This window comes from Pezoporus flaviventris, unplaced genomic scaffold (assembly GCF_033815535.1).
Source record: "Pezoporus flaviventris isolate CSIRO_AGI_PZ_B2104156 unplaced genomic scaffold, CSIRO_AGI_Pfla_v1 ptg000010l, whole genome shotgun sequence".
Classification (NCBI taxonomy): Eukaryota; Metazoa; Chordata; class Aves; order Psittaciformes; family Psittacidae; genus Pezoporus; species Pezoporus flaviventris.
Window position 1 is genome coordinate 4,555,392 of NW_026892558.1, and position 8,897 is coordinate 4,564,288.

Sequence of the window (8,897 nt, forward strand, 5' to 3'; positions counted from 1 at the left end):
TGAGAGAAACAACTGTGTAGACAGACATGCCTGACCCCTGAAGCCTTTAGTGAAGACCATGGCGAGGCAGGTTGTGCCCCCACACCCCATGGAGATCCACAGTGGAGCAAATATCCACTCACAGACCCTGGAGGTCCAGGCTGGGGCAGATATCCACCTGCAGCCATAAATGACTGCATACAGGATCAGGGATATGCACAAAGGAGGCTGTGACCCCTCATGGGGCCTCCACAGAACCAGCAGGCTCCTGGCAAGACCTGTGGCTGCATAGACAGGAGCCCATGCTGGAGGAGGATTGCTGGCAGGAACCATGGCCCCACAGGAGATCCTTGCTGGAACAGTGTGTTCCTGAAGAATGCACCCTAAGGGAGGGACCCACGCTGGAGCAGCTCATGAAGAACTGCAGCCTGTGGGACAAACTCATGTTGGAGAAGTTTGTGGACTGTCACCTGGGGGGGTGACACCAGGTTAGAATCATAGAATCATAGAATAGTTAGGGTTGGAAAGGACGTTAAGATCATCTAGTTCCAACCCCCCTGCCATGGGCAGGGACACCTCCCACTAAACCATGTCACCCAAGGCTCTGTCCAACCTGGACAGGTTGAAGCAGGAGTGTGAGAAGTTCTCCTCTGATGAGAAACGAGCAGCAGAAACAGCATGTGATGAACTGACCACAACATCCATTCCATGTCCCCTTGTACTGCTGAGGGGTAGAAGGTAGACAAGTTAAAAGTGAACCTGAGCCTGGGAAGAAGAAAGGGGTGGGGGTAAGGTGTTTTAAAATTTGGGTTTATTTCTAGCTACCATACTCTGATTTGATTAAACTATTTCCCTAAGTGGAGTCTGTTTTGCCTGTGATATTAATTGCTGAGTGATCTCTCTCTGTCTTATCTCAAGCCATGAGCCTTTTGTCCTATGTTCTTCCTCTTCTCTGGTTGAAGATGGGAGTGATAGAGTGGCTTATCGGGCATGCGGCAGCAAGGCAAGGTCAACCAACCACCGTATGTCTTAATAAAGCCCCTATGTAATTTTGACTGGTTTTACTAGCCTTACTCAGATACTGGAACTCAGAATACAGCAAATAACATTTGAAAGACCTGAGGCATTATCTAAAGGTATTACCTCTACAAAAACTCTAGTTTCATTGATTAAAGTAACTAGATCATTAAATTAAACTGCATTGATGTTAGTTGTTTCATCAGTAGCCTTGCCTACTTCTTTTGACAAAAGTCTTATGACTTCAGATTAGCATCTCTTTAGACTTGAAGTTCTCACAGCCTTCATTCTGATGACCCTACTTCTCTTACAATGCTTTATTTACGAAAGTAATCAAGAATGCAAAATGCAAGGAATGGTTTCTACAGCTACTGCACAACATCTATTGGGTGTTGGCAGCTGCAGTTTATTTGATGATGGTGTGTAGCAGAAGAATAAAAATTCAAGTCACTAGTTTTTTCTTTTTCTTTGCAAGAAAGGTTTATCAATATTTCTGCTTCAGTATTTCTCATTTTGTGCCTTTCAGGGCCTGGGTCTCCTACTGAGTACTACTTCTGGTAAGTGACAGTGGGATCTACTTAAGGACAAGTGGGATTCTATAGCTGATGAATCCTTGGTTAATATCTTTTAGTTGCTCTCTATGAGGACATATTTTCTGTGATACTGGGTTTAAGACTACTGAATCAATACAATTGCGTGGTGGCTGTTAGTTGGTTTGAGGCTTTGGTTCGTTGGTTTTTCGGTTTTGGATATGTGGTTTGTTGTTTTTTTCTCTTTACAGTGACTGATCTCAAAGAACTGCTGAAAGGTTCCCAAAAGAAATGGAGCTACTTAGATTATAAAGAAATTTTAAAAGAATAAGGATTGATAAGAACATCATAATCAGTTTTAGCATGTCTTTCAAACCCACTAAATTACCTGTCTCCTTAAACTAGCCCTTTCTCAGACTTAACAAAGGAGAAATATGCCTGGTCCTCTTTATCTCATTTGTTTTATTACCCATTGCTGACAGGAATCATAAAATCACTGAGCTGATAGCAGTAGCAGAGTAATGCTTGCACATCACTCAAAATTACTGCTCATACCACTTTAATAAAATTAATTACTTATCATTTTATTTTAATATTAATTATAGGTTTTCTATTAAAATATGTCAAACTTGGAAAAAAAGTAAAGGAAGCTCTTCTACAGTCCTTTGAGATGAAATTATGGCCTCATGGAAGGAAATAGGAATGCTGTCATTCCTGTCCATTGAGATTCTATATATTTTGAATTTTCATATGAACATTCTACATGCAAAATAAAATAGATATTTGCTCTATAAACGACAGCCTTTAAGAATGTAAATTATTTATATTAATGATGTAGAAGAAAAGCTTACAGGTTAGTAAAAGAACCTAACAGAGGAAAGACAACCTTAAATTACTAGGAAATCCTTTAAAGGTCTTAACCTTTTCTGTTCTAAAAATTTTTAATAAATGCCTTTAAATACCAGGTTCTTTAGAATCAGGGTTACTAGATACTGTCTTCTCTCAGATGAGTTGCATTGATTACTTAGACTTCTTTTGTATTTATTTCAAATTTAGTAGTAAGTGTCAAGAACATTTCTTGACTGCTGCTACCCCCCTCTTTCTAATAGAAAAGTTAATTGGCTGTCATTCATTAAATTAATTCCAGATATTTCTAGACTTCTAATCTGCTAATTAACAACCTTACACTTAAATGATTGCATACACTGGAAGAAGCACATACACAGAAGCAACTGGTGAATGAAGTTGCTAAGCCACTGCCCATCATATTTCAAAACCCATGGAAGTCAGGTGAAGTTCCCAACGACTGGAAAAAGGGAAATATAACCCACATTTTCAAGAAAGGGAAAATGGATGACCCGGGGAATTACAGACTGGTCAGTCTTAGCTCTGTGCCTGGCAACATCTTGGAGCAGATTCTCCTGGAAGGCATGCTAAGGCAAACAACAAGGTGGTTGGTGACAGCCAGAATGGCTTCACTAAGGGGAAATCCTGCCTGACCAATTTGGTGGCCGTCTATGGTGGGGCTACGGAACTGATGGACGGGGTAGAGCAGCTGATGTCATCTACCTGGACTTGTGGAAAGCGTTTGACACAGTCCCACATGACATCCTTGTCTCTAAATTGGAGAGACATCAATTTGATGGATGGACCACTTGGTGGATAAAGAACTGGCTGGGTGGCCGCACACAAAGAGTTGTGGTCAATGGCTAGGTGTCCGGTTGGAGACCAGTAACAAATGATGTCCCTCAGAGATCAGTGTTGGGACTGGTCTTGCTCAACATCTTCGTTGCTGACATGGACAGTGGGATTGAGTGTGCCCTCAGCAATTTGCCGATGACACCAAGCTGTGTGGTTCGGTTGATACCCTGGAGGGAAGGAATGCCATCCAGAGGGACCTTGACATGCTTGTGAGGTGGGCTGCCAACCTCATGAAGTTTAACCATAACAAGTGCAAGGTCCTGCACCTGTTTCAGAGCAATCCCAGGCACAGCTACAGGTTGGGCAGAGAAGAGATCAGAGCAACCCTTCAGACAATGGCCTGCAGGTACTGGTCAATGAGAACATGAACATGAGCCAGCAGTGTGTGCTTGCAGCCCACAAAGCCAACATCTGCTGCATCAAAAGGAGCGTGACCAGCAGGTCGAAGAGGGTGACGCTGCTGCTCTACTCTGCTCTCATGAGACCTCACTTGGAGTATTGTGTACAGTTCTGGTGTCCTCAACATAAAAAGGACATGAAACTGTTGGAATAAGTCCGAAGGAAGGCCACTAGGATGATCAGGGGACTGGAACACTTCCCTTATGAAGACAGGCTGAGAAAGTTGGGCTGTTCAGCCTGGAGAAGAGAAGGCTGTGTGGAGACCTCATAGCAGCCTTCCAGTATCTGAATGGGGACTATAGGGATGCTGGAGAGGGACTCTTCATTAGGGACTGTAGTGATAAGACAAGGTGTAAGGGGTTAAAACTTAACCAGGGGAAGTTTAGATTGGATATAAGGAGGAAATTCTTTCCTGTTAGGATGGTGAGGCACTTGAATGGGTTGTCCAGGGAGGTTGTGAATGCTCCATCCCTGATAGTGTTCAAGACCAGGTTGGACGAGGCCTTGGGTGATATGGTTTAGTGTGAGGTGTCCCTGACCATGGCAGGGGGGTTGCAACTAGACAATCTTAAGGTCCTTTCCAACCCTAACTATTCTATGATTCTATGATTTAGAAAAAGGGTTAATTCAAAACTTTGAAATAACATGTGACCAGATTCAACTTGCGACAGGTCTTTATCCTGGACACTTAAAAATTACATTATGTTTAAAGGATCTTAATCCTTCTATACTCCTGTTTTTTTTTCCTGTTATCTGTTCTCTTCTTTCTTGGTAGATTAAATTTTAGAAGTGAAAATTTCTCTCTGAGATATATTTGCATATTAATACAATTTGAGAAACACTAGTCTGTTAGATGTCAGTTTTGGTCCATTAGGCATGTTATGCCTCATCTGTTGTAGGTAGTTGCTTCATACATTATTGAAAAGTTAGTATTTTATTGTTGAGAAAGAAAAAAAAAAAAAGTTTTTTTTTTCTCCTGACCCAGCATAATTTTTAAACACTGTTTTTTTTTTTAATTTGACTAGCCAGTTTCCATGAGTTGGATTTGAAAGTTTGATACAGGAAATCTGACAGAAGATATATTAGGAAAAGTGCTGAAGGCCTCTTAAGGAGACCATATATTTGAATGCATTTTAAGGTTTAAAATTTTAACCAAAAATGTTTTCATAATTTGTTAAGATTTTGAGCCATGAAAGTGAAGAACTGAAATAACTGTGACTTGTGATGAGTGCTTCAAATCTTCCTTCATTTTTCCACAAGCCATCCTCATTCCAGAATACAAAGAAGGATTCTGACAACTATAATGACTGAAACACAGCCTTATTTTCAACATAGTGACCACTGATTCTTTTGTGACTCTGATTTGATACCCATTTCTTATTTCTTGTGAAATATAGTGCAAAGTCTCATAGATGTGGCAAATTTAATAAAAATCTCCTGACATATGTATATCATTAAACTAAAATGTGGCACTTTGGCATCTGTAAATCATCTTGGTGCTAATGCAAATACAGATCACTCATTCGTGGAAGGTCTGTTGGATAACCCTACCCATTGCTCTTTATATTTATCAGCCCATAACTCAAAATGTTTATGGTGTCAGGTCTTTCAGTCTGAGTTATGAGTTCTGCAGTTCCAACAGTTGTGAAGCAGTTAACAACTTGCTGAATTAGTTATGCATGGCTTAGATATTTAGGCCAAATGGCTTTACTTAAGCATAGGCTGATTTTTTTCCATCTTTTAACTGACCTACATATGTCTTCTAAAATTAGTTAGATATTGATTGTCTTCAACCTACTGAAGCTATAGCCTCAATTATGTTTAATTTAAAAGTAACGGAGATTAAGACCTTTAAAAGTCTAAGACATTTAAAAGTAAATAAGATTGACTTCCTGATTTACCACCTAAATTAGGATTAGTACCAGTTCCAGGCTCTACCCCCCTGAGAATCATATATCTAGGTTTTGCCCCCATCTGATTGACTATATTTTGTCAAAAAACATGTCTAGCCTTCAGGCAGTTAAGCGTGTGTAACTGGCTATGTAATGGAAGAGAGTAAACAAGAATCAGACAGACTTCTCAGAAAAGAAAAGAGCAATTTCCATTAGATATGAACCAAAAAGGTTTACCATGACAGTTGTTAAATATTCAAGGAGGCACTCAAAGCGGCTGTGGGATTTCTGCGCTTGAAGATGTTCAAAACTTGATTGAACTAAGCCCTGAGCAGTCCATCATAATTGGACCTGCTCTAGGCAGCAGGTTGGACCAGATGACCTCTGAAGGTCATTCCAGCCTGAAGGAGTGTGTAATGCTGTGATAAGTTTCTGTACCAGTGACTGCAAGATGCTGACAGGGCATGCCAGAGAAATGATCCCTCTATAGCTGTCATGTTCATACTTGTTAAAATATTTTTCTTACAAGCCACTTAAAGGAAGATTATTTTGCCCTTCATATATTTACCGATTTGTCTTCTATAACCTTTGATCTAGCAGAATTCTTTTTTGCTTTTCACATATGCTTGTGTTTCTTCCTTAGCCTTTCATTTCTGTAATAAAAGTATACAGCCTGACATATACTTGAAAGGAAGATATTCAAGAACAAGAAGTTATATCTTAAGTTTAAAGTCATGTTGCAAACTACTAAACATGATGTTGAATCCATTTCGTGCCAAACCCAAGAAACTACAGTGACTTTAGTTACTTTAACTGTGAGACTCTTACTCTGTCTAAACAGGTTTAAATTTGTGACATTTAATAAAAATTCTGTAAGCACCTCCGATCATTTAGTACTACATGAATAAAAAGGGATGCAGTCTAATAGCTCAAGGAATTTCAAAGTCATGCCTGACTTAACAAAGGAACTTTCTTTCTTATTCTCATTTGTTTATCTGGAGTCTTCCCATGTCAGTGAATGCACTTACAGCTGTGGAAAAATGTATATATATTCCACCTAAATTGCTTCAGCCCATTATGTTTCAGAAATGAGAAAGCAGTTACATGCTAAACTGCAGGGAGCAGAGAGGAAGGAGCGAGGGGGGAAACTGTAGCAGATTAAAACACTTTCTGCTTGACAGTCAAATAAATAAGGAAATTAGTCAGCACATGGGATATGTATGTTAAACTATTCCACCTTGTTAAAAATAAAATCCAAAGGCTAAGAGAAAATACCTTTGATACATGGCTATTCCCATATCTCTTAAAGCATTGCAAAAAGATATAGAAAAATCATCGGATGAGAAGAAAAGATCGAGGGATACCTGTCTCTAATTCCATGATACGGTAACTCTGAGTTATGGCTTGCTTCACCGTGGTCTTCACCACAGGCTTCAGGGACAACTGTTGGAATTCCTTCTGCACTGACTGTGGTTTCTGCAGAGATATTCCACTCACAAAATCTCACTCCTCTCTCTGGTTATAGTTGCATAACAGTATTTCCCCCTCATTAAATATGTTATCCCAGAGGCACTACAGTTATGACTAATGGGCTCAGCTTTGGCTGGTGGTGAATCCAGCTTGCAGGCAGATGGCATTGGCTCTGTTGGACAGAGAGGAAGTTTCTGGCACACAAACATTTTCTGTTGTAAACAACTAGAAGTAAGTATTCCCTGTCACCTTCCAGTTGGAAGTAATGACAGATTTGTAAGGGATTTGTTTTATTTTCTTGTTGTGGGCTCGAAGTTCACAGTATGTAGTTATTTACAGTATTAATGCATCTTTCCTCATTTGTACTTGTGCTCATATTTCTACCTTTCCCTACATTTTTATTGGATATCAGCAAGTCTCATTAAAAATGACAGGAGATTTATAGGGCAAGATAGTGTTATATTCTATTATTACCTAGGGAAAACATACATTGATTTCAGTTTCCTTGTTTTTTCCAGATGCTCTAATAATTGCAAAGATCATCCAAAGAACTTTTTTAATATAAAAGGTTTTGATTTTTAATAAACTGCTCAAAGTTTTGCAGCTAATTGCTATAAAGGCATAGGCATTCACTAAGGTATCTAATGACTGAGACTGAGAGTGGAAGATAGGCCAGATTCTCAACAGTTCCTAATTTTCTACTACCATCAGTGAGTATTAGGAATTTGAAGACCTTTATAAATCAAATGCAATTTGGCCATACAGGATGGTAGCTCCTGACTAAATTAGGATTGGATAAGCTTTCGTGTTCATGTTCCTCACTCCAGCACAAACTGACAGTCGATTTCCATCAGTGTGTCCCTTTGCATGATTTTCTCAGATTCTCTGAGTGGTGAGTGAGATGACCTTTTCACATGGTTTAAGACCAAGCTGGTAGCACAAAGACTTAATGGATAACAAAATGTTTTTGTTACAGATAATGTGCAATCTTCACAAATTATACAACTTCCCTACCTACAGTCCAGGAGATGGATGGGTCAGGATGGTGGGTCCAGCTGTGCAATGCATCATCTGGATACAGGGCTCTGGGGTCCTTCTTTCTTCAGTTCTCTCCTCTTGAATCTCCTGGAGTCTTTCTTGGGCTTCTTCCAGACTCTTTCCCCCACATATCCCTGGAGTCTTTTTCAATCCCCAAGTGACCTCCACACCATTTTGTTACTGGACTGGCTAAAGCACATCTGATTCTTCTTTGACTTGCTCAGATGTATCCATCGTTGGTTAACAAGTGTCACCATCACTGGTGCTCTTTAGCTGCTTGATTGGAAGGCTCTGCACAGTTTGTAACTCTTAGAGTGATTAAGAGGCTGTTTACACATCAGGCATTCCCCTATTATAGGAAAGTTGCTCTCAACTTTGTCGTTAATTTTGCTCCTGGATTATTCCTCTCTCCTGTAAAACTGAACCCTTGATATGATGAAAGAGACATTATTTTCCAAAAATATTTTTCTGTTGTTTCCCTGTTTCCTCATGCTTCAGCTAGATCTCCTTTATTCCTTCCCAAAACATACATGAACTGGAGACTTTATGATAATTCCATGACTGTTTCTAACTGAGGCATAGACTTCAAGACCTTTATAAGCTTTCTTTCAAGATTTCATCAACTCTTAATAACACTGTGTTTGAATGTCTAGTCCAACAGACAATTTGAAATACAAAAGTGGTCATCTTAGAGATCAGTGAACATCTGTCATGCCAGAAGGTCTTTCTTCCTACAAGTACGGCATGGTAAACTGAAGAGGTAACTGTCATACACACTAAAAGATAAGAAATGAATACATGACTGACCTTATTGTCCCCAGTCATGCCATTTATATTAAAAAAAAAAAACAAAAACCAAACCACAACACCT

The 8,897-nt window shown here is 39.6% G+C and overlaps 1 long non-coding RNA gene across 1 annotated transcript; it reads left to right on the forward strand.

Annotated features, from left to right (window-relative positions):
* The first annotated feature begins 1,406 nt into the window (after window positions 1-1,406).
* On the forward strand, window positions 1,407-5,114 carry LOC133267830 (uncharacterized). Its single transcript, XR_009742887.1, has 2 exons — window positions 1,407-1,553; window positions 4,652-5,114. It is a non-coding gene; the product is annotated as an uncharacterized LOC133267830 (long non-coding RNA).
* Window positions 5,115-8,897: the final 3,783 nt, after the last annotated feature.